The sequence below is a fragment of the Macrobrachium nipponense genome, chromosome 31 (assembly GCF_015104395.2).
Source record: "Macrobrachium nipponense isolate FS-2020 chromosome 31, ASM1510439v2, whole genome shotgun sequence".
Lineage (NCBI taxonomy): Eukaryota > Metazoa > Arthropoda > Malacostraca > Decapoda > Palaemonidae > Macrobrachium > Macrobrachium nipponense.
The window spans coordinates 16173616-16200450 of record NC_061093.1 but is presented as its reverse complement, the minus strand read 5'-3'; the positions used below and the strand labels follow the sequence as shown (position 1 = coordinate 16200450).

Sequence of the window (26835 nt, the reverse complement as noted above, 5' to 3'; positions counted from 1 at the left end):
CATTACTGTATCTCTAATTGCTACAATATTTAAGGAATCTTAATGTAATTGACAAGCCCACTTTCTTAAAGAGCTTTAATCTTCGGAATCATTTAACTCTGGCGCTGGTGTCACGAATGATCATCAACCTTGAGAGGTCTGCAGTAACTGACGGATGCGAGACTGACAGCGCACAGTGTTTTCGAAAAGTGTCAGTTATCCACTTCATCAACGTGAACCAAATGTTTGTTCAATTAAGTTTCAAGTCTAATTCGATATATTCCTCGAAAAGCATTAATGTCAGTTTTTTTCTTTTTTTCTTTTTTAAGCAATGAATTTCCTAGATTTTGACGCGAAAGAACCGTTTTCCTGGAGTAACCAAACCGTTTAGTTTATTATTCCAAAGTTGAGGTAGTACTATCTGTTGTGATTTAGTGTTTTTACACTTGCTCGTCTGTTCTAATTGGTGCTTTTACATCTACCAATTAAATTTTAAGATCTTTATTGTGGCTCTTGGTGAGCGTAATAGTTTTTGTATTTAATGCAGTTTCATTGTAGACACCCCGTTAATAGGCCTATTGTAAAATATCAGTGAACTGCTTTGCAAGGCTACGACAGGTCTCACCCTTGGAAAGTTTATTCGTTCCACCTTTTCGATCTCTGTTTCTGATATTGTGCTCAATTTCCATCTTTCTTTTCCTTGTAGGTCTAAACCCCGAAGCTTCAAGGAAATGCAGTGTAGTACTATCAAGTTCCTATGGTTCAGTAATCATAGGTTATTAGCGTTTAGCACGAGTGTTTTCATCCAATGATATATTTTTAAATTTGTTTTGCGACCCATATAGCTTCAAAAGTAATTTTTTAACCAATCAAGATCCGATTTAATGATAAAACATTTGATCAAGGTAAGGAGGCAGTTCAGGATGTCATGGGAAAAACGCGATGCGTGTAGTACAGAGCATAAAATGCATCTCTACGAAATGTCAAATCTATTTTACTTTTTTCATGAAGTCAACGGTGTAGGTACCGAAACCTTCCCCACACCCCCTGGGGATTTTTGCTGATACAGATTTTTGTAATCTCCAAGCTATATAACTGCAGATTCTGCTTGTCTGCCACCTGAACTCTGTTGCTTTTGACTGCCAGAGTGAAAATACATGCGGAGTTTAACGCAGTGATGTTTTTTCTTCACAACATTGGGTTTTATCAGTGTTACCGTATGCAGTTCATCTGATTTTTTTTACTGTATTTATGATTTAATGGTTAGAATGCGTATTTTCTTATGTAGAATGATTTTCCGTGATTTTAGAAAATTAACGTCATTAGCTTAATATAAAGTATTTTTGACGAAGAAAAATAAAGGATTTCAATAAAATTCATTTGTATAAATAAGCAGGATATGTTTTATGGCTTTATTTTCGTAATAAAACATAAAAAGGCAAAGTGAAATTTTTTTTTCTTCAGTGCCGTGGCCTGTGGTCGGAAAAGCCACGGAGGGTTGCCAGATGTCACCAGAAAGCCACACTAATAGACACAATTCCTCAAAACGGCAAACGGCAACCCTGATGTTTAATCAGTAATCTCCCTAATGCTACGGAATCCGCAACTGCAACTCGCATGATTTTCAGAGATACCAGCAAAAGAAAACATTACACTTTAAATCTGGTTTTAAGAAATGTTGCATGTTTAAAACAGCGACAGTTTGTTTAAATAAGAAATTAAATACGGTGCGGAAACTAAATCAAATTAGACCGTGGGCCACCAATAGTCCCCCCATCACCCCCTTGGGAATTTTATGGGATGATAATTTTCATAATCCTTGTGTTATTAACGAATGGATTTTAGTTGTCTGCGAAAAATTATCCTCTGTTTTTACCGATTATCACCTTATTATACAGGGTAAAAAAAATTGTCTTTCTTATTGTAGATTAACAGGTTTTATGTAGAATCTGATGTTGTGTTTTATTAAAAATTGTTTGGATTTGTTATATATTTAATTGTGAATAAACTAGCATAACATCTTTCATTTGCAAGATGCAAGAGCAAGATATGATTGGCCAACTATAAGTCATAATGTCTGAGGAAAGACGTAAAAGTGACGAGAAGCCATTGAAGCTGGCACCAACCAAGGCAGAGAAAGCACCGCAGGAGGGTTCGGTTGGTTTGACTTGCATTGGTCATGACGATCAAAACAAGTCAGGTATGGTTGTTAGGCCGCGATCTGAGATCAGTTTCAGACAAATAAAAGCGACAGTGGAACTGCAACGGTCCTTAAATTCTTTGAGTGAAAAGTTACCTCCTATTTGTGCTCAAGTGACTAATTAATTCTCATCTGATATGCATGGATATCATCGACGGTGCCATAAAAACTCTAAAAATACACCGAGACTGGCCAAGAAGCACATGTTCCGCAGGTGATGGTGAGCCAAGTTCATCGAAGAAACTTGGGGCCTTTCTTCATTGTGGTGAAAATGTTCTTTTCCCTTCAGATGAATGTATGTTATGCGGCCAATATCGAATTACGAAGCAAAGAAAGATAGAGAAAAGGTATATAGAATACTTTGGATAGAGAAACATGTTAAATGTGTGACAAAACCAGCTGGGGAACCAATGAAGAATGAAGCAGAAGAATAACAAGACCGAGGTATCCGGATTGAAATTCGAGGGAGGCGTTGATTTGGCGTCAAGGGAAACTCAATATCACATCTCCTGTCGCAAAAATTACGCACGAAAAGAAAATGCAAGAAGAAAAGATGCGGATTCTAGGGATATTAAGTCTACGGAGGACTGCGATACTCATGACACTGCTTGTAAGTACACAGCTCTTCATGTCCAGGAGAGTAGTTGAAGGATCCAACGTCGAGAGAGAATCTTCTTTCCCACCGTTATCCCTACATTAAGGGGTTGGTTGCCCGACGCGCCTTCTCCACTGCCATCTGTATTCATGCACAGGTTTACCTGTCAGTCCACCCACGACCGTTCGAGAAACTTCCCTGGGTGATAGGGTGGTGGAGCTACATAGACCAGCTGCTGCTGCGGCAGTTCAATTAGAAATAGGAAAAAGCAAAAAGGTGTAACAGAGTATGGTGTAAATATTGCCTATTAAAGTGAGAAGTCTATTCTCATACAATATTAATGAATAAATTTAAATGAGATCTAGGGGTTGGTTCAGTTATTTTTGAAGCCTGATTTCACAAGTAACATTTTTCATAAAAAGGTAGGACACTGGCCTAGGCCTATACCAAATTGTATTTATCACATGGAAATAGTTTTTGTTTATTATATGATTAGGACTTACAACGGTCTATAAATAGTGCTGCAAGGTCTAACAATGACATTACTTAGGCCTTTACACATAGTTTATTCATATTCTGGTCGGAGTGGCTGAGATCCTTCCCAGGCGAAATCCAGCGGTGAACTGTCATAAAATCTTTGGTTACCCGTCCACACGTATGTATGATCACCTGTCAGTCGGTCGAAAGAACTTTGGGTAATTCCAAAGTTCTTTTAGACCTTGGGGTAATTCCATCAGTTCTGGTGAGTGGACTGACTCCGCCCACAAACTGTCGTCCACACCGTTTTAACGTCAGTTTCGATGAACTGAGAGGGAGACTGACAGGTAAACCTGTGCTTGAATACTTGGCCAAAGGCATCAACCTCCACCAAACCTCTTCTCTCCACTCTCCATATCTCCCCTCACTTTATCTCTCCATCTAATTCTCTGTCTCCCTCTTGATCTTCTTCCTCTACAGGTTTACCTGTCAGTCTCCCTGTCATCTCATTAAAACTGACGTTAAAATGTACTTGTGGAAGACAGTTTGTGGGCGGAGTCAGTCCACTCACCAGAACTGATGAACTGATGGCATTACCTAAAGCCGGCCATACACGTGCAGTTTTAACTGACAATTATGACTGTCCAGTTATAACTGACACAGTTTAAACTGACGTCAGTTAGAAATGAAATGCACACACAAACACAGTTCAATCCCTCAGTTTTTACCATGGATTCCGAGAAGTACGATCTTGCCGCTCTCGGTGTATTCTTTGTAATGCTACAAACAAATAGAAAAACTAAAACTAAAAAGCGTAAACAGTGGTGCAAAAAGTGGTTACTGAGGCGCAATCAATGTTCTGTTATTAAATTATTAAAGGAATTAAGTGAAGAACCAATTGATTTTCTCAATTATTTGCGCATGACTGAAACAGTGTACCAAAAGTTGCTTTCGCCTTGTTTACGTGCTATCTCAACAAACTGCACTCACCGCTACCACCTGTAGAAATGAGAAGTTGAGAACTGTACAGTTACGAATCCCCCCACACACGCTCATTTCAGTTACTCCTTTCAGTTAAAAATATGGAACATTGCATTTGTCTCAGTTTAACTGTACAGTTTTGTTGAACTGACGAAATGAGCAACTGAGATACCCACACACGTGCAGTTTTAACTGTCAGTTATAACTGAACAATTATAACTGTCAGTTAAAACTGCACGTGTGTGGCCGGCCTAAAGTTCTTTCAACCAACTGACAGGTGATCACACCTATGGACGGGTAACCAACGATTTTATGACAGTTCATCGCTGGATTTCGCCTGGGAAGGATTAATTCCCACCTCTCGTACTAGAATATGAATAAAATATTATTATTAGACTCTACAGCGCTATTCGTAGACCGTTTTGAGTCCAAATCATGTTATAATAAATTAAAAATATTTTCATGTGATAAATACAGTTTGGTATAGGCCTAGGCTTCATATATATAACTGAACCAACCCCTAGGTGTAATTCAACCTTATTCATTAATATTGCATGCGAATAGATATTACTCTTTAATAGGCAATATTTAGACCACACCCTGTTACACCTTTTTGCTTCTTTCCTATTTTGAAGTGAATTGCTGCAGCAGCAGCTATAGTAGATTCACATCAACCGTGCATTTGACGTCTAGGCCAGTCCCGTACGACGCTCCTGATTGGCTGTTGATAAGCCAATCACAGGGCTGGAAACTCTCAGTCTCTCTCGTGAGTTCACGTAGGCAGGATGTATGTTCCATCTCTCCTGAGGTGCTCCTGATTGGCATCAACAGCCAATCGGGAGCGTCGTAAGGGACTGGGCTGACATCAAATGCTCGGCTGATACGAATCTACTATAGTCTATGTAGCTCCAAATCTTTATCACCCAGCAGAGTTTCCATTGCTGCCATATAGTTGTTGCCACGACAAAGGCTAGGCGAGAAATGAGGGCAATGACCTCTCGTTGACTGTCCAACTGACAGCTCTATCCTTTACGTGCGGACGCTCCTCCGTCGAACGGTTGTGGGTGGATTGACAGGTAAATCCGAGAGTGAATACCTAGCCGGTTCCTCCCAAGCCCTCTTCACTCCCTCCTCGTCATCCATCCTCAACACATGCCCATACCATCTCAATCGTGACTCTCTTATCACATCTGTAATCTTTACTGAGCCTGCCCTTCTTATTTTTTCATTATTTTTTCAATCTCTCAAGCAGCGATAGTTCCATAATCCAACCTCAGAATTCGCATCTCTGTTCTCTCAAGCTTTACGTCCTCTTTTCTTCTTAGAGCCCAAGTTTCTGCTCTATACATTAACACTGGTCTTATCATTGTGTTATATATCTTAACTTTTAGCTTGATTGGCATTTTCTTATCACAAACCACTCCAGGTACCTCTCTCCACTTCCCCCCTTGCAGCTTTTATCTTACGGTCAACTTAAGCCTCGCATCCTCCCTCTTGGCTTAAAGTAGATCCTAAGTATTTAAACTTTTCTGTCTGTTTTATGATCGAGCCTCTTCTTTCTTGTATTACTGTTCTGTCTCTATCTTCCCTACTGCTCAGCAAAACCTCTGTGTTATTTACATTCACCTTTAAGCCACCCCCCTCTAAAGATTCCTGCCAATCTCCAACCCTTCTCTGTAGGGCCTCCTCTTTCAGCAGTAATCACCAGATCATTGGCGTACAATTCCCACAGCTCTTCATTCCTGATCGCTTCACTCAACACATCCATGACCATAACAAACAAAAATGGGGTTAAAGCTGACCCCTAGTGTAATCCAACACTAACTTCAACGTTTTCTGTTTCCCCAACTGCTGTTATCACTTTTGTGCGCGTTCTTGTATATTATCATCTCGACCAGCCTAACCACCGTTGAGAGAGAATGACTATGCTAAAAGAAAAATACCAACATTTCACGTTAGAAAACAGTCCTGAATTTTTCAACGAATTCTATAAAACTGATAAACTGAAATCAAAGGAGTTGTGCTCCTCATAATGGCACTCGCTTTCTCTACTACTTCTGCTTTCATCATAATTTATCAGGTTGCGGAGTAAAGCCCCACGCACTAACACCTTTCTTTGTGTCCCCTGATCTCCATAGCAGTCTCTTATGGCTGGGCTTTACTACCCCTTTTGTAATTTCATAATTTTTTTACCTGTGAATTACAAGTGTTTGTAAACATGCATGTTTTATGAACGCGTGGAGACATGTACTCAAGCATATACGCGCTTATGTTTTGGCATGTAACTACATTTGTCGAAGGAAGACGTGTGTTTTATTTACTTTCAAAAAGGGAAATTTATAGATGGAATAAAGTTTTGATCATAAAACAGAAACGCCACTGGTTGTTCATTAAAGTGCATCATTAGTAATACAAGTTGTATTGCGACATATGCGTTTTCATACTAAATATACAATAAACACATAGTAAATTAATTGGATGAGGTATGTGGATAGACCTAAATTACAGTATAAACCTCAGTGTATTCACAAATTAAGAAACTGAAAGCCACGAAGTTATTCAATCGCCACAGGAAAGCGAAAAGTTGACTCAAATGTGCCATTGGAAATTGAATATGGCGCCTTCCCCACTCCCTGTGTTTTGCGACTCTCAGCTGGTTGTGACGTCACATTAGCAGTTGTGGATTTCTACGGAATATTGTCAAGAATTATTAACTTTATTATCGCTCATTTTTGTTATGTTGTATTCTTAATCCGTCATTGTAACATAGTAGAGGATCACAATTAAACATTAAAGATAACGCTGATAATGTAAAAGAGCCAGTAAGTCCCGCAATAAGGGAAGATAACGCCAAAGAAGTAGAAGGGGAGAGACCCGCCGACGACGTCCTGTCGGTTATCGCCGTCGCCATTGGCAAACACAAACCACAAATTATTTTCGTTTTGAGGTAAGTCATGCCGCCCGTTTCCATTCCCGCCCGTTAAGAAAATCTGGAAATCCAGTTTCCGATGATTTTCGACGCCTCTGCGACGCAGCGACGCCGTAAAACCGCCTTTTGACGGAGTGACGTATTCGGTGGTATGCGACCCTATAGGACGACTGACGGAGGTTTTTTCCCCTAATTCTCTCTCTTCGCCTCCCGGAGTTTGTCCTTTGCTTCGTCCGTAAGAAAATGTCGAAGCGTTTGTTTACATTTTAGGTTGTGTTTCCAAAGCGTGGTGTTTTCAGGTCGAGTGTTCGACATTTGTTCAGACGTAGTTTTTTTTTTTTCTTAATGGCTGCTCCTAGGCTGTGTAGTATTTCTCTTAGTGAAGGAGGTAAACCCTGGGATCTCGTGCTAGCCTTTATTTAATTAATTTCCAAGTGATTTTCTATGACTTCCATCAATTTTTCTCTGCATGACTTTCGTCTACTGTATTCTAGGCTAAGTCTGTATGTAGGCGAGGTAGCCACTGTTGTAGGTAGGCGTAGCTTAATGTAGTCTTGCTCATTTTCAATCATTTACTTAAATTTAAGTGGTGACTTGAATGTGAGGGTCTAGAAGATTTCATAGGTCAGGCCTACACAGGCCAAGTTTAACATTTTATGCAGCCTATGTGTTCGTCGTCAGGCCTACCCAGACGTAGGCTATGATTTTCCTATGTAGGTCAGGCCTATGTGTTTGTTTATTTTTCCTCAGGCTAACAAGTTTTGCACAACTTGTTTCCGGTGAAGAGCGAAGTGGCGTTGATTTTTTATGTTATGAATCTTAACCTTATCTTTATTTTCGTATGTACTTGTCCGTGTACTTATCCTTAATGTCGCAGGTAAGGATTATACCTATAGGTTACATACTGCATTGGAGGGGTATATAGTGCTGACAGTGCACTTGGTGCATTACACTGTAGGAAGGCCGATTACTTGAAGATTCTTTGCAGCATCCCTTTGTCACTTCGCTGCAGCCCCTTTCGGTCGTTTCCTGCACCTCTTCCTTTCATATTCTTATTCTTCCATCTGACTTTCCACTTTTCACCCCCTCATAAACACTTTTATAGTGCCACTGCAAAGTTTTCCTCCTTTTACGTCTTTCAGTCATTTTTACGGATCGTTTCCCTTTCAGCGCTGAATGACCTCGTAATTCCAAGTGAGCGGCTTATGACCTAAATCATATATTATATGTTACAGTAGGTACCTGTCTGAAAAACGCTTCCTTTAGATGTACCTTTGACAAATATATCTTGTGATGTGACTTTCTTGATGCAAACGTTTATATTATACGTATGGTAGTGTATATTATGTAGTTTATATAAATATATACCTGTAATTTCAAAATTGAAAAATTTTCATACAAATATAGGGTAAAAAACCGCATGGTACAAGGGTGAACCATGTACGATCAATGTGTACAACCCCAAGAAAAGTACATTATAACGCGTCCTGACACCGGAATAGAGGTCTTTAGCTCCGTTTCTCACCAACAAGAAGCAAAGGACAAACTCCGGTAGACGAAGAGAAAGAATTAGGGGGAAAACCTCCGTCAGTCGTCCTATAGGGTCGCATACCATCTCCGATGTCAGGACGCGTTATAATGTACTTTTTTTTAAGTTGTACACATTGATCGTACATGGTCCACCCCTGTACCATGCGGTTTTTTACCCAATTAAGTGGGGAAGGGTAGAAGTAAGTCTCAACTTTCTGTGGCCCCCATTTTCAGGCAGTGATGTTTGGTATTCTTACAGTTGATGGATAAGCTTTTCGTATTTGCGAAGAGGTATTTCATCATCATTGTACCTTGACTGCACAAATTTAGATAATGCAAAACTACTTCCACCAAAGTAGTTTAGGATAAGTTAGGTTTAGGAAAAGTTAGGTTACGATACATGCCTCTTGAAATATGCGGTTATATTTCAGACTACCACCGTGGCTTGTTTCCTGATAGTCTTTATTCGAGATTTTTACTCTTGTGTATTTTTATGTATGTATTTTATTTATATTTACATACTGTGTTTTGTTTATGCTTTTGACATTCATTCTAGAGGGGTTGCTACTAAAATTGGTGCCCATTCTGCTTGTACGTGTAAACAGATAATTATGGCAGGTGATAATAGTCTGCAATTTTACCAAATTTGCCTTTGATCTGCTTTTAATCAAACTGGGATACAGGGTTATTGATGATAATGTAAATGTAGATGACTACCCTCTGAGTATTGGATAATGGATTTAATAGATGTGTACGGGTTTGCTGCAGTAAATTTATTAGGTAACGAGTTGTCATCCTTTGCCGTCGTGAACTATTTTTAAGTCTTATTTTGTTCATGAAACTTACCTGTCAGATATATATATAGCTGTATTCTCCGAAGTCTGACAGAATTTCAAAACTCCCGGCACACGCAGTGGTTGGCCAGGTGGTTAGTACCCATTCCCGCCGCTGGGAGGCGGGTATTAGGAACCATTCCCATTTTCTATTCAGATTTTCTCTCGCCAGTACAGTAAACACCTGTTTCCACTACCTCCGTCTTAGGATTTGGAAAACTTCATTGCCGCCTCAGTATCCTGATTGTCTTTTGGTTTATTGACTTGGATTTGTGGCTAGGCATACGCTATCGTGGTTTGATTTTGATTTTGGCTTCGACTGTTCTTGAAATAAGATGTCTGGATCTAGTTCTACTAGTTTCAGGGTGTGTAGTGTACAAGAGTGTAAGGTGAGGCTACCGATAGCTTCGGTAGACCCTCACTTGGTATGCACGAGGTGTAGGGGGCATGTTTGTTTGTTGAATGATAGATGTAAGGAGTGTGAGAATTTGACTGATCTTGAGTGGAAGACGTATGATTCTTATATACGCAAGCTTGAGCGTGATAGAATCAGGAGGTCTTCCTCCAGGAGTGCTTCAATTAATAGAAGTCAGGGTAGTAATTTGTCTCCTGCTAACCCCCCCTGTAGATTTTGTTACACCTAACCCCGTAGTATTGCCTTCGGGCAATGAGGTGGTGTCTACAGAAGGAAATGCCCTTTCGACGATTATGGAGTCTATTCGTGCCCTGGAGTCGAAAGTGCTCGCGCTCCAATCCAATGTATTGAAGTGTAGTGATAGTGTTGGTGCCCCTAGTGTTGTGGAGGGGGCGTCAGATCGTTCCCATAACGCCTCTAGGTCTAGACCTCTGTCGGACTCCCAGGACATAGGGAGTGGGGAAGTCGAAAGCCGAAGGAGGGTTACGGGGACTATCCACTGGTCTGGCGTCCCTTCGGCAGAACCTGTTGACGCTTCCCAGGCTGCCAAGGATCATGCACGTGCACGAATCCTTAAAGAGTGTTTCTCGTCCTCTGAGGCGTCCTCCCCTCACCGGGGTTGGAGCTCTTGGAGGGCCTCTCATGATGAGAGTGGCAAAGACGCAAGATGTCACACAGGCGGCTGTCATCTTTGCCGCCCTCTTAAGAGAGGTTTTAGAGAAGAGGACACTTCACGTCCTCCTTCTCGACCTACGTTTCAGTCGTCTCCTGAATGCTTCGAGGACATTCCCCCTCAGAAGAGGACCAGGACATCATCGGAAGAGGACGCTTTTGAGTGCTCCGATCGCTCTAAATTTGCTCCTGAGAAAAAGGAGAAGGCGTCCCCTCGCTCCTGGCCATGGATCTTCTCCTTCTAGGGAGATCCTTGTACCAATGCAACAACAGTTGGCTTCGTACTTCGCAAAGAGAGAGGCAGAACCCCGTCGTCGTAGGAAGGATCTATGGCTGCCTGTCAAGAGAACCAGGCAGTCTCCTTCTTCTCCTCGTTCGTCGACCTCCCCAGCTTCGTTGCCTTCTAGATCCCCTCTACTCATTCGAGAACGCGCAAGCGTTTCTTTTGAGAGAGCTTCTAGGAGTATCGATGAACGTGACAGAGGCGCAAGATGTCGCACAGGCGGCCGTCGCCTTTGTCTGGAGGTCGGGAACGTCCAGAAGACTCGTACTGACGACGATCACCGTACATCTGAGTATGACACTCGCGCACTTCAGGAGCGACGTGAGACTTGCAAGACGCCTCTCAAGTTGATCAGGTGGACTCTTTTGTGTCTTACATGTCACGTCAGGAAGCTTTCCAAGACGCTTCTCTTGACGTGGGTCTCTCTCCTTTTTGGGACGCGCCTCAAGAGGGTTCTAAACATCAAGACACTCGACAAGACCCTCGTAAAGACGCCTTTCGGGACGCATGATGTACTATGCATCAGGACACTCGGCAAGACCCTCGCGAAGATGCTGTTCATAACAGTCGGCGTTCTATGCACCAATACACTTGGCAAGACTCTTACGCCTTTCAAGACGCTCAACGTTCTATGCATCAGGACGCTTGACAAGGCTCTCGGGAGGACGCTTTTCAGAACGCTCGGCGTTCGATGCACCAAAAAGCTCGACAAGCCCCTCGTGAGGACGCTTTTCAAGACGCTCGACATCCTGCACATCTAGATGCTCGACGTCCTACACATCGAGACGCTCGCCAGGACGCTCGTGAGGATGCTTTTGAAGACGCTCGACGTCCTACACATCATGACGCTTGGCAGAGCACTTGCCAAGACGCTCTTCAGAACAATGGACGCCCTACAAGTCAAGACATTCGGAAGGATTCCTGCAAGGACGCTCCGCAGGACGTTCCTTTACAGGAACTTAAAGCTTCGGAATTGGCGGTGAAACATACCCGAATTTCTTCTTCGAACCCTCCTTCAGATAGAGGCCCCCTTTTACGAACGGGACCTCAGGGCTTGATTACTTCACGGTCTGTTAAGGACCCTTCTGCTATTCCCCTAGAGGAAGGAGTCTTCGAGTGACTCGTCCTGCTGATGATGAAGAGCCTACGGCGTCATCTTCTTCGGATTATAAGACGTTAACCCGCCTCCTGAAAGACTTGTTGTTCCGATACGTAATACAAACCCTCGGTCCTTTAACAATAGGAAGGTAACTAGCGGCAGCTGGGACGGTCGTAAGCTTCGAACAAGGGGAGAACGGTAGTTAACTGCTTGTCCGGTCGTGCGCGCGCCGCGCGCCCGGGCGGTGAAGAATCACTTTTGCTTTCGGCCGTGGTGTGACAGGACGTGTTCGTCATCGCTCTGCCCGCTATTTTCGTCGTGTGCTTTGGATGTTACAATTTCTTCTGACTGGTTTGTTTGTGGTCTTGAATGAAATTGTAAGTACTCTGTTTTCATTTTTTCATTGAGTGAAGATTAATTAATCATGGATCAAGAAGAGCTTTCGCCGCGCCCACCAGCTGCCCGTAGAGTGTGTCCCGGGCTGGAGGGGCGTAAATGCGGCGGATTCCGCTCTTACCCAGATATTGATCCTCATGAGTTATGTTTTCGGTGTCGGGGCGAGAGTGCTCCCGAATTCCGAACCATGTAATGTCTGTGTAAAATTGGAGGTCCGAGGCGCAGTGGGTGCTGTACGAGGGTAGGAAGAGGCGTAGGTCGACCAAGGAGTCGTCGGAAAGCTCTCCAGCGACTCCTTTGGTGACAGATACCTCGTCATCCTTCCTGCCTCCAGCTCAGCCCCCACGATTTGCGCCTTCCCCTGCGGGGGGGGGTTTCGGAGTCCTTCTCCTCACTCGATCCGTCGAGTGTGGAGGAGGGTGCCCGATACCCGGATGTGCAATTGTATTCGGGGTCTTCCGTCCGCTCTGGGTGGGGTTCGTCCTCCCCCAGGCGTGAGGGTGCCCGCCCCTCTAACTGACCCGACTGTTCCTCCCTCAGGTGTGCCTTCTGTGAGTGACGACCTTGGACAGGTGTGGGCGTCGTTGGGACTGCAGGGCGCCCCCAGTATCCCGGGCTTGATTCAACGGCTAGCGGGGTCGGCAGTGGTAACTCATGGTGTGGTTATAACAACGACCAATACTGTGTCAACACCAGCGTACGCCGCCCCTCCTCATGTGGTGTATACACAACACATTGCGTCAGTGACTCCAACGGCGTCAATTCAAATGCCGATCGCTGCCGTACCTAAGAGGGGCGTGCCGCCGCCACCTGGGTTTTATGTGCTGCCGACGCCCGACTTTCGCTGCCCCAAAAGTTCGCCCCTGGATCTACCGCCCGTCCCAATGATGAGTTTGGCCGAGATGGAGAGGCCTGTGACGCCGGACTATGCTGCCGTACCTGCCGTACCTGCAGCGAGTGTTGCTGGCCCAGCCCCTCGCGCCGCTCCTACGAAGCGCGCGGTGCGGGACTCTAATGTTGATGCTGGTGCTGGTCCTGCTGTGCTGGTCCTATTGTGCTGGTCCTGCTGCTGCTTTGTCCTGCTGGTGCTGGTCCTGCTGGTGCTGGTCCTGATGCTGGTCCTGCTGCTGATGTTCCTGCCGCTCCTGCCGTGCCTGCCCCTGCCCACGTCGCGTCTCGTCATGGAGGTGCTGCACCGGTCTCAGGTCTTTCCGGACAGGATCAGTCGGGGCGTGTTGCTTCGGCAATTGGCCCGACTTTTCCGTGGATGGAAGACCTGACGTCCGTCCTGAGAGAGCTGACGAAGAAGAGGAAGAAGAAGAGGAAGATGTCGTCGTCGTCTTCATCGTCTTCTTCGTCGTCTGTTGCCGCCTCTTCCCCTTCGACTTCTAAGGCTTCCAAGCCGAAGAAGAAGAAGGCTGCCTCCTCCCCCCCTAAGAAGGCTCCTACGGGACCTTCGAAGGGCCCGTCTCGCTCTGGCGTGACGGGGGGTGCTTCTGCTGGTCCTCCTGTTCCCTCGGGAACGGGGCCCGTCTCCTCTTCTGAGAAGAAGAAGAAGACGGGGACCAAGGATGTGCTGGCCACTGCCGGTACATCCGCGCCTGGTCTTAGTAGCACTGCTGCTAAGTCAGGTACCGGCTCGACTTCTCGCTCGCGAGAAGGTCCGAGTGTACGGTCTCCTTCGGGCGACCGTGCAGCCAACGTCAAGACGCCTGAGCTTGCTCACCGTCACGACAGAGGCACGGAGCAGAAGACTGTCGAGAGTCGCGCAAGTGACGCTCGCCAGGCCAGCGGCCGCTCTCGTAGCGACCAGCCGGTACCTCGGGTTGACGTGACGGTCTCTGACCGGCCACGGGTTGAGGCTGAGAAGAGGTCCCCTCGACCAACGGCACCAGCTTCGGCTGGTACCAGCGGTTTGACGTGCCGTGAGGACGCTCACCGGTCTCACCGCGAAAGCGAGCTCTGCAGATCACCTGACCGCCGCTCCCACAGGGACCGGACGGAGACGGTGGCCAGCAGCAGCTCGTCTGACGCACGAGATCGGGGTCGACGTGCTCAGTCGAGCCGCTCGCCACAGGTGAGCGGCACGACCAGGCCTGCAGTACGATCCCCACCGCGGGTTGGTGATCGGCTACAGCCCCCCACGTACGCTGGTCCTGCCAGCGAACGGGGGGGGTGGGGGGGGAGCGTCAGGTCTGTCTCTCCTATACCTTCAACTTCCTCGGGCTACACCGGGAAGAGCGAGGTACCTAGGAGTGATCGTGAGAGGTGCGCCGCTCACGATCCCGCCACGACGCCGCACGAACCAGGCATGGTTTTAGGACCAGCCAGATCGTACGCGCAAGTGGTTGGAGGCGACCGTCAGGGGTCTGTTGCTGTTCCTCCTTCTGAAGGAGGAGGGTCTCGAGAGCTGCTCCTGTTGGAGGGACTGGACGGTCTACTCCTCAGGACGCTGTGACTCCTGAGATCCAGAGGAACTTTGCCCAGGTTATTGCGCTGATTCGTCAGCACAACGACCTGGGGGAAGGATCGCCGCTACCACCATCTGAGCCCACGTCCCGGCTCGAGTCATTTTGGGGGGGGGGGCCCGGGGCCCAGAGAGGGAACCCAAATTGACGGTGGGACTGCCGCGATCGGAGCTTGCAGACTCAGTCCTTGACCAGGTGGAGAATTTCGTCTCAGGACGAGAGGACTCACTTAAGTCAGGACGGTCTTCCAAGCTACTTTCCTCCTCCTCTGCAGCGACAGCGGAAGTTCTACGTGCCATCAGTAGATCCAATACCGCCCAAACAGGTTAACCCGGAGCTAGCTAGGCTAACTCCAGGTGTGTCCCTGCAGCAGCTCCTGTCGGAGAACCTGTGGTTCTCGCAGCAGGAGGCACTGGGCCTGGAAGCTACCGCTATGGCAGCTTTCCAGGCAGTCTCTTGGTTGGATCTGTGGTCCCTCACAGTATCCAAGGTCGCGGCCGACGCCGGGGGCGCTGCCCTCGAAGACGACCCCGACTTCAGGAGACTGTGCCAGTCTGGAATGGTAGGGCCGATCCTCCTACCTCGCCCATCAGACGGCAAACCTGTGGGCCAACTTGGTTCTCCGTCGTAGGGACGCTGTCCTTACACGAGTAGCCAAGGGGGCCGGGCGTGAAGCGGTAAATGGACTACGTAACGGACCAATGAAGAGTTCCTCCGCTCTCTTTCCTGGAGAGATGGTGGACGCTGCGGTGGAAAGACGGCGCACTGATGACAGTGACCGTCTGGTTCACCAGGCAGTTACGAAGGTTTCTGGGCAACCTCGTACATCTGCGGCTAAGCCTAAGAGTTTAGCTAGCGCTTCCTCGGCTGCTAAGACGGCTGCTCCATCGAAGCCCCGAGGAAAGACTCTTCCTGCTTCAACTTCTGGTAAAGGAGGCCGTAACCAGCCCTCCTCCCAGCCCTCCTTTCCCCGAGGAGGTGCTGGGAAGAAGTCGAAGCGAGGTGGGAAACGCTAGGGACGGCGTTCCCCCTCACCAGCTGCCGGAAGTTGGGGGGGTGCCTGGCGAGCCATTGGGCAACTTGGCAGCGCTACGGTGCCGAGACCTGGATAGTAGACGTCCTTCGGGAGGGATATCTACTACCCTTCGAATCTCGGCCACCCCTCACCTCCAACCCGGTCCATCTGCAGACATATGTTCTGGGATCCTCAAAGGACGACGCTCTTCGGCAGGATATCAAGACCATGCTGACCAAACGAGCTGTAGAAGTCGTAGTGGATCGGTCACCGGGCTTTTACAGCCGCCTTTTCTTAGTGGAAAAGGCATTGGGGGGCTGGCGCCCGGTGATAGATCTCTCTCCCCTGAACCGATTTGTTCGCCAGACTCGGTTCAAGATGGAGACGGCACGTTCCGTGCTGGACTCCATCAGGGAGAACGACTTCATGCTTTCAGTGGACCTGAAGGATGCGTATTTCCAAATACCCATCCATCAGTCCTCCAGAAAGTACCTCCGCTTCATCTTCGACGGGACGGTGTACCAATTCAGGGCACTTTGCTTCGGTCTCTCAACCGCCCCACAGGTGTTCACGAGAGTGTTCACGCTGGTGTCTGCTTGGGCCCATTCGCACAGGATACGTCTTCTGAGGTATCTCGACGATTGGCTGGTCCTGGCGAGCTCCCGCTCGCAGTTGCTGCAGGACAGGGATCGACTTCTAAAGTTTTGTCGCGATCTGGGGATCGTGATAAACTACGAGAAGTCCGATCTCGAACCCAAGCAGAAGATGAAGTACCTGGGTATGCTGATCGATACGGTAGCAGCTCAAGTCCGCCCCACAGACTTGAGGATCAGCAAATTCAGGGAGGCAGCCGGCCGGTTCCTGTCTCGGCAGGAACAGGCAGCTCAGCAATGGCAAGTCGTGATCGGCCACCTGTCGTCACTCGAGAAGTTAGTTCCTCACGGACGTCTTCACCTGCGGTCTCTCCAGTGGAGACTAAGGGAGAGTTGGTCACAGGTAAAGGATCCACCTTACTTCCCCGTGGCCATCACGGAGAAGGTGAGGCAGGACCTAGCCTGGTGGCTCGACGACAGGAACCTCTTAAGAGGAGTGCCCCTACGCACTCCCCCCCCGGAGATGCTGCTGTTCTCAGACGCATCGACCGAGGGATGGGGCGCACACCTGGAGGAGTTGCTGGCTGCAGGTGTGTGGGACCATCACGACAAGCACCTTCACATCAATGTCCTGGAACTCAAGGCGGCGTTTTACGCTCTCCAAGAGTTCCAAGACCGCTTGATGGGACACTTAGTGGTGTTGATGTGCGACAACACCACGGTAGTGGCATACGTCAACAAGCAGGGGGGCCTAGTGTCTCTTCCGCTACACCAGTTGACTGTGCAGGTGCACGAGTGGGCCACGGCTCACTCGATAGAGCTGTCAGCACGCTACATTCCAGGCAAGAGGAATGTAGTAGCAGACAAGCTCAGCCGTCGGGATCAGGTAATAGGGACCGAGTGGTCCCTACACCCAGAAGTGGCGGAAAGGCTCTTCAACCTGTGGGGGCGTCCAGTCATAGACCTGTTCGCCACCCGGCACAACAAAAAACTTCAAGTTTTTTGCTCAGCCGTGCCGGACCCATGGGCAGCTGCAGAGGACGCTCTTCAACACCCCTGGGACAACCTCTTCGTCTACGCCTTTCCTCCCTTTTGTCTGATTCGGAAAGTGATCAGCCGAGCGCTGGTCACTCCCAATCTCAGGATGATCCTGGTGGCTCCCAAACGACCTCAAGCCGTTTGGTATCCGGACCTGCTGGCTCTTCTTGCAGAAGAACCGAGAGAGATGCCCCACTGGCACAACCTTCTAGCCCAGCCACACGTAGAGCGGTACCACCGAGCAGTCCAGTCCCTACAACTTCACGGCTGGCTGTTATCCACCATCTCTTGCGAACGAGAGGCTTTTCTCGCAGCGCAGCAACAGAGATGGCTGGACACGTCAGACAGTCCTCTGCAGCTGTGTACCAGGGGAAGTGGGCCGTCTTCTGTGGTTGGTGTCGTAGACGGGGTCTATCTCCTCTCAGAGCCACTCTTCAGCAGGTAGCGGATTTCCTCGTATTTCTTCGCCGAGAGAAGCTCCTCTCAGTACCCACAGTTAAAGGATATAGAGCTGCACTGGCACTCGTCCTAAAACTGAGGGGACTGGACATCTCGAACTCGTTCGAGATCTCCTTGCTAATGAGGAGCTTCGAAAGGTCTTGCCCACCCCCAGGGAGCTCAGGCCACCTGAGTGGGATGTGACTCTCGTCCTTAGGAGTTTGACTCGAAGACCATTCGAGCCACTCCGAGAGTCGTCAGACAGGGATCTGACCCTCAAGACCCTCTTCTTGCTGGCCCTGGCATCGGCGAAGAGAGTAGGGGAACTTCATGGTCTGTCCTTCAATGTTAAACATTCCAGGGGCTGGGGATCTGTGACGCTCGATTTCGTCCCGAATTTCGTAGCTAAGACTCAGAATCCGTCGATCCCTGACGACAGGTTCGAGTCTTTCACAATCCCCTCCCTAATGGATTTCACCGACAACGATACGGATGAGATGCTGCTTTGTCCTGTGAGGGCGCTACGGCGCTATCTGAAGAGAACTCGACACCTCAGGCTTGAGTGTCGACGCCTCTTCGTTAGCACTGGGGTTACCAAGAAAGAGTATCCAAGAACACGCTTTCTTTCTGGCTGCGTGAGGTGATCAGGAGAGCGTACGAGGCTGATGGTAGTGACGACATCCGTACGCTCCGACCGAGAGCCCACGAAGTCAGAGGTATTGGACCCTCTTTGGCGTTCCGCAAGAACTTCTCCGTGGCGCAGGTCCTGAAGGCAGGTGTCTGGGCCAACCAGACTACCTTCACGTCCTTCTACCTTCGGGATATTGCCCACAAGTCCTTGGATACTTTTTCCTTGGGACCTGTGGTGGCTGCTCAACACGTTGTGTAAGCTTACCCAGCACCCGAGCAGGCAGAACAGCATCGATTCCTGGTGTGACTGTAGGAATGAATGGTTGAATGAGAGTGCGACTGGCTTCTCTTCTCCATCTTTCTCTCTCTCTACCTGTGGGCAGAGGGTCACGGTCGTCACCATGCTGGAAAGGAATCCGATGCAGGTAAGCTACTCAACCGAGCCCCAATCTATCCCTTTAGTTAGGGATAGAAGCAAATATCCTCCACTCCCTCCAACAAGGGGAAGGAGTGGATGCCTACTTGAGACAAACCCATAACTTTATGTTGGCTCCTGTACAGGAACAAGTTCTTGCAATGCTGGTACGAAGAGATACGCTTGCCTCTCTCTTAGTACTTGGCTCAGAGGTCTGACCATTGATCCTGCGGTGCACACCCTGATCAATCGGACAGAGGTTTGGATCCCTCCCTTGCTCTTACGACCAGGGAGGCATTCCAAGGTTGGACGAACACCAGTCTGTTCACCAAAAAGACTCAGATTCCACCCACCAAGAAGTGAGTCTTCCTATTGTTAAAGGACCGAGGGTTTGTATTACGTATCGGAACAAATGACAATTTGTCGAAAATTGCATTTTTCCTAACTATACAAACCTGAGGTCCTTTACATATAGTCCCACCTCATACCACCCCTCACTCTGCAACTTTTTGCATGGGCCTAAAGCAAAAGTGATTCTTCACCGCCCGGGCGCGCGGCGCGCGCACGACCGGACAAGCAGTTAACTACCGTTCTCCCCTTGTTCGAAGCTTACGACCGTCCCAGCTGCCGCTAGTTACCTTCCTATTGTTAAAGGACCTCAGGTTTGTATAGTTAGGAAAAATGCAATTTTCGACAAATTGTCATTTTACTGACAAGTTTCAGGCCCCGGTTCCTCGCTCTCCGCCTCCACAGTTGGCCTCATCGAAGACGAGGAAGGCACCTGGCTTCGTTAAGATGGCCACTTAGCTCTCTACAAAGAGAGCATTCAAGAGGATCCATGACTGGATGGACTCCAGGAAGGCGCGGGGCAAGACTTCCTTTGCTCTTCCTCCAGCGAGGCTAAGCGGAAGAGCTGGAATTTGGTATGAGACGGGAGAGGAAGCGGGTTTGAAAATTCCTTCTTCTTCCCAAGGCGATTTTACCAACCTGGTAGATGCTCCGAGGAGATCTTTCCTTCCCTCGGCTAAAGTTTCCTGGACGGTGTCGGAAATCGATCACCATCTCAAAGGAATCTTCAGGACATTGGAAGTTTTTAACTTCCTGGATTGGTGTTTGGGGGCCCTGGACCTGCAGTCCAGGAGCCCTGACTCGATTTCTTTAGAAGAGTTATCCAGTGTATTAGCATGCATGGATAAGGCAGTCAGGGATGGTTCCGATGAACTGGCATCCCACCTCGCTACCAGCCTCCTGAAAAAACGTGCGCTATACTGCAGCTTTACAGCAAAGTCAGTGTCTGCTGCACAGAGGGCAGAGTTGTTGTTTGCCCCTTTTTCTTCACATCTCTTCCCGCAGTCCATGGTGAAGGATCTGTCCATTAACCTTCAGGAAAAGGCGACGCAGGACCTCTTGACCCAGTCTTCTAGACATCGTACGGCCCAGTCTTCTACCCGAGTCGCACAAGCCCCCAAGAAGAAGTTTAAGCCCTTTCATGGTGGAGCTTCCCCGAGAGCTTCTCCTCGAGGAAGGGGCTACTCTAGAGGCAGGACCTCCTCAAAACCCAAAGGGAGGAAGTGACGTCTCTGCCCTTCAGACACCGGTCGGAGCGAGAGACTCATTCTTTGCAGAGGCATGGAGAGTAAGAGGGACGGACACCTGGTCCCTCAAGATAATCGAGAGAGGTTACATGATACCTTTCCTCTCAGTACCTCCGTTGAGCACGAAGCCCATAGACCTGTCGCCCTCATACCAGCCGACGAAGCAACAGATACTGCTCGATCTTCTCGAGCAAATGATAGAGAAGAGAGCCGTAGAACAGGTTGTAACGTTAGATTCCCCAGGCTTCTACAACAGGTTGTTCCTGGTTCCGAAGCAGTCTAGGGGATGGAGACCTGTCCTGGACGTCAGTAGGCTGAACCTTTTTATAAGAAATGAAAAATTCAAGATGGAAACATCTCAGTCTGTTCTAGGAGCTTTAAGACCAGGGGACTGGATGGTGTCCTTGGACCTCCAAGATGCCTACTTCCACGTCCCGATCCATCCTCAATCAAGGAAGTTCCTGAGGTTCGTCTTGAAGGGACAGGTTTTTCAGTTCAGAGCTCTCTGCTTTGGGCTAAGTACAGCACCTATGGTCTTCACGCTTCTTATGCGAAATGGCTTCATCTCTCAAAAATAAGGGTCTCACTTTACCTAGATGACTGGCTCATCCGATCGTCGTCGGAGTCGAGGTGTCTGGAGGACCTTCATACGACGTTGCAGCTGACGAACGCCCTAGGCCTACTAGTCAACTTTGAAAAGTCCCATCTGATCCCTACGCAGTCCATCGTATATCTGGGGATTCAGATGGGTTCAGCGGCTTTTCGAGCTTTTCCATCCCTGGAACGTCAGCAGAACTTCTTAGGGAAGGAGACATGCTCGGCGAAGGAATGGATGAGTCTGCTGGGGACCATTTCCTCGCTGGAGATGTTTGTTTCTCTAGGGAGGCTGCACCTCAGGCTGCTCCAGTTTTTCCTAGCGGAGAACTGGAAAAACAAGGAAGACCTAGTCGCGACTTTGAGAATCTCTCAGTCGGTCAAGGATCACCTGAAGTGGTGGCACGATCCCGTCAAGCTTTTAGAAGGATTGTCCCTCACCCTTCTGAGCCCCGACCTAGTGTTGTTCTCAGACGCGTCCATGGTGGGCTGGGGATGGAGGAAGTGTCAGGCCTCTGGAGAGGGGAACAGAGGTCCTGGCACTTAAACCTCAAAGAGTTGGAAGCAATTCGGTTGGCTCTCCAGATCTTCGAGGGACGAGTTGTTGGCCGAGTTGTCCAGATCAACTCGGACAATACCACGGCTCTTGCATATATCAAGAAACGGGGGGGACACACTCTCGGTCCCTGTTCGAGATAGCGAGAGAGATCCTTCTTTGGGCAAAAGCACGGAACATAATGATCCTGGCGAGTTTCGTTTCAGGAGTTCAAAATGTCCGGGCGGATCTTCTCAGTCGTCGACATCAACTCTTTGCGACCGAATGGACTCTTCATCTAGAGGTCTGCCAAGAGTTGTGGAGACTATGGGGACGTCCATTAGTAGATCTCTTTGCAACATCGAAGACGAAGAGACTTCCTGTTTACTGCTCCCCTGTTCTCGACCCGGGAGCAGTAGCAATAGACGCCATCCTATGGGATTGGACAGGGATGGACGTCTACGCCTTTCCCCCGTTCAAACTCCTGGGAGAAGTGATCAGGAAGTTTGCGGCATCACAGGGAGCGAGAATGACACTAATCGCCCCGTTTTGGCCTTCAAGCGACTGGTTCACAGAGGTCATGTCCTTCCTAGTGGACTTCCCAAGGACCCTGCCAGAGAAAGTCGATCTACTCAGTCAGCCCCACTTCGATAGGTACCACGGAAACCTCTCCGCTCTGAGTCTGACTGCGTTCAGACTATCGAGAAGTTGGCCAGAGTGAGAGGTTTTTCAAGACCGGTGGCAAGAGCTATTGCCAACGCAAGAAGAGCTTCCTCTCGAGCAGTCTACCAATCTAAGTGGGCTGTCTTCAGGGGATGTGTAGGAAGAAAGGTATTTCCTCCTCCACGACCTCTGTGAATCAGATTGCCGATTTCCTCCTCCATCTGAGGAATGTTGACAGGCTTGCGGTTCCCACGATTAGAGGTTACAAGAGTATGTTGTCGGCTGTCTTCCGACACAGAGGCTTAGACCTGACCAACAATAAAGACCTTCACGATCTTTTGAGGTCTTTTGAAACCTCGAAAGTACCGCAGCCTAAGATTCCGTCATGGAACTTAGATATAGTTCTAAAGTTCCTAATGTCGAGTCCTTTCGAACCTTTGCATGCTGCCTCTTTAAAGGACGTGACAAGAAAGGCAATTTTCCTAACCGCTCTGGCTACAGCGAAGAGGGTTAGTGAGATTCAAGCCATCAGTAAGCATGTGGGCTTTAGAGGACACAATGTAGTGTGTTCCCTGAGCCCTTCCTTCTTAGCGAAGAACGAAAATCTGTCCAACCCCTGGCCCAAGAGCTTTGACATCAAGGGGTTAGCAGGGATCGTTGGACAAGAACCAGAGAGAGTCCTGTGACCTGTCAGGGCTCTCAAGTTTTATTTGGAAAGAACTAAACAATGTCGAGGTCCTTCAGACAATCTGTGGTGTTCCATCAAGAGACCAGACTTACCAATGTCAAAGAACGCACTGGCGTTCTTTTTGAGAAGCACCATCAAGGAAGCCCATTCGTCCTGTCCTGATGGTGATCTTAAACTTTTGAAAGTTAATGCTCACAAGGTAAGAGCTGTCGCGACCTCGCTGGCATTTCAAAAGAATATGGCACTCAGTGATATCCTGAGTGCCACATTTTGGTGAAGCAACTCTGTGTTCGCTTCGCACTACCTGCAGGATGTGAAGACGTCATATGAGAACTGCTACTCGCTGGGGCCATACATTTCCGCAGATACAATCTTGGGGGCAGGAAGCAGCACGAATCCTATCCTATAGAAAATGGTTAGGTGCGCTTTTAATTTTGTTGTGTTGATTTACGGTTGTGGGGTCGGCCGCCTGAGGCGGACTTCCCTTTCTTTAGCCTAAAAGTTATGTAGGGTTAACTTTTGATAGGCTAGGTCAGGTGGTGGTTTTTTGCTTCGTTGCCCTCAGAGTATGGTCAATATGGTCTAGTCGCATTGTGGTCACGCCCCCGTTGACAGATCATCTAGAACTCACCAGCTATACAGGTCACTACCTTGCTGGAGACTAGTAAAGCAAAAGCAAACTTGGGTGACGGTAATCACGAAGTCAGCTATGCTAACAGGTAGGGAACCAAGATGTCAATCATCTGCATGCAATTTGTTTCCAAAATCATTCTATTCTGTCCCTTCCCACCTCCAATGGTGGGATTCAGCTATATATATATATTATATATATATATATAATTATTATATATTATATATATATAGATAATATATATATATATATATATATATATATATATATATACGTATATATATATATATAACGTATATCTGATCGTATAATATATATAATATTAGTAATATATATAATATAATATATATTATAGTCATAATATTATATATAATTAATAAATTATATATATATCTGACAAAAGGTAAAGTTTCATGAAAAAAAATGATATTGTTATGATACAAAAAATAAAGTTTGTTCATACTTACCTGGCAGATATATATGATCAAGTACCCACCCACCTCCCCTTAGGGGTCAGTGGCACTAGAAAATCTGAATAGAAAATGGGAATGGTTCCTGATACCCGCCTCCCAGTGGCGGGAATGGGTACTAACCACCTGGCCGACCACTGCGTGTGCCGGGAGTTTTGAAATTCTGTCGGACTTCGGAGAATACAGCTACATATATATTTGCCAGGTAAGTATGAACAAACTTTATTGTATCATAACAATATAATTTTTGCTTGCTTTTCCTCATTGGCATGATGAAATTCTTGCGGAAACAAAGATGAACATGCATAAAAGCAAGCGAATGTCAAAGGTGAAACTCAAATGTGTACGCTACATGAGGTTTGTGTTCGCACGGAAAGGTGGTTGGTAGCTGACTTCCCTTCTGCGACTCATGGAATATCTACAGATGCCATTGCTCACAATTTCTTTGACAATGATTATCAAAATTTACGATAACAGAAGAAATATTGCATTTTCTTGTACGGATCAATGTTTTTGGCTTATTGAGTTACGTTTACTAATTACCATGTAACTACAAAAGTAAGGGGAATTTTGACGAAATATTTTGTATAATTATTCTCCATTGCCATACGAAGCTCCACGAATTTTTTTCGCCCAAGACCCCCATATATGGGGTTCCGGCCGGCCCCCTTAAATTAGAAGACATATTTTTAGACGCTCGTGTTCTTTATTAGAAGACAAATTTATAGACGCTCGTGTTATTTTGGAATCATGGGGCTTGGCCTCTTTGTTCATTTTCAAGTGAATAGTAAATGTTAGAGCAATGTGAAGTTGACAAATTAAAAAAAAAAAAAAAATAGAATAAAAAAGACCAGCGAGAACAATTAACAAGTTATAAGGGGAAAGCATAGCTTTGAAGTTTGACTAATATGATATGATAAGTTACAATTATCATCTAGTCTGTTAGTTCACTATTTTTTAACTCCAGCTTGTGTAATCACGCACATACTAATGCAAGATTCAAATCCTGTACAAAATGCTGTCAGTGTTACATCTCTGTTATTGTTTGTGTACTTTGGGAAGATCAGTATATAATACGTACTATGCTTCTTACATTAGATATGATGTAGTATTCTTCATGAAAAAGCATAATTATAGTTTGTTTTGTGTAAAGTGGATCCCCCGTATTCGCGAACTCGTGCATTCACAGATTCTTCTCTGGAACATTTCCCCCCCATTATTCAGTAGAAGTTTGCCTATTCACAGTATTTTTCTGAGAAATATTCACAAATTCCCTTTTTCTTTTTTTTATGAATTTCATTATAAAATGCACTTTTGTGATGAAACTATTAAAAAAATAGGTATAATAATTTTTGTTCATGAAACTTACCTGTCAGATATATATATAGCTGTATTTTCTGAAGTCCGACAGAATTTTAAAAACTTCCGACACACGCAGTGGTCGGCCAGGTGGTTAGTACCCATTCCCGCCGCTGGGAGGCGGGTATCAGGAACCATTCCCATTTTCTATTCATAATTTTTCTGTCGCTGGTGCTGAAAACACCTGTTTTCAGTACCTCCGTCTTAGGATTTTGGAAACTTCATTGCCCTAAGTATCCTAATTGTCTTTTGATTTATTTACTTGGATTTGTGGCTAGGCATACGCTATCTTAAATTGATTTGAATTTGATTCATTTTTGCATAAAATATCTGAATCTAGTTAGGCTAGTTTCAGACGGGGTTGTCTGCAAAGATAGGGTGTGGCTACCGAAAGCTTCGGTAGATCCGCACTTGGTATGTACGAGGGGTATGGGTCTTGCTTCTTTGTTGAGATTTGTCATGTAAGGAGTGTGAGACTTTGTCTATTCCGTAAGGAAGACGTATGATTCGTATACGCAATAGTAACTGTCAATTTTCGGTAAGGAAGACGTTATTTATTGTAGCAATTAATCAGTAAACATGTCTAATTCCGTAAGGAAGACGTATGATTCGTATGTACGCAATTAATCAGTAAACATGTTCTAATTCCCGTAAGGAAGACGTATGATTCGTATGGTTGACCGCAGTTTAATCAGTAACAAAAGTCCAGGTAGTGAACCTGCTAACCTTCCTGTAGACTTTATTTTGCCTAACCCTGTAGTATGGCCTACGGGCTATGAATATGTCTACGAGAGGTGCTCGCTCTCCTTCATTGCTGGGAAGTGCTACTTCTGTAATTGTTACTCCTAACCCTGCAGTGTTGCCTTCGGGCCCTAAGCAGTGTCTGTAGAGGAATTGCCCTTTCTCTGATACTCTTTCGATTCGTATCTTAGAATCGAAAGTGCTTGCTTTAGAGAGTAAAAGTGAAGTGCAGAAGTGCAGTGATACCCCTTGTGTAGTGGAGGATGCGTCAGATCGGCCTCGTTTCGCCTCTAGGCCGGGACCTCTGCTTGACTCCCAGGACCCGGGGAGGGAGCATGTCGAAAGCCTAAGGAGGGTTACAAGGAACCCCCACCGATCTGGCGTGCCTTCGGCAGTTTCTGATGAAAATCCCCAGACTGCCAAAGTGCAGTGCGCGTGCACGAATCCTGAAAGATTGCTTCTCGTCCTCCGAAGCGTCCTCCCCATGCAGGGGTTGGAGCTTTCGGAAGGACTCGCGCCCCTAAATAGAAAGCTTTATAGAGAGGATGCTTCACGTCCTCTCTCTCTCTCTCG

At 46.9% G+C, this 26835-nt stretch overlaps 1 pseudogene; it reads left to right on the top strand.

Moving 5' to 3' along the window:
- The first annotated feature begins 6880 nt into the window (after positions 1–6880).
- Positions 6881–26835, top strand: part of LOC135206647 (cyclin-dependent kinase 12-like) — a 193077-nt pseudogene continuing 173122 nt past the window's right edge.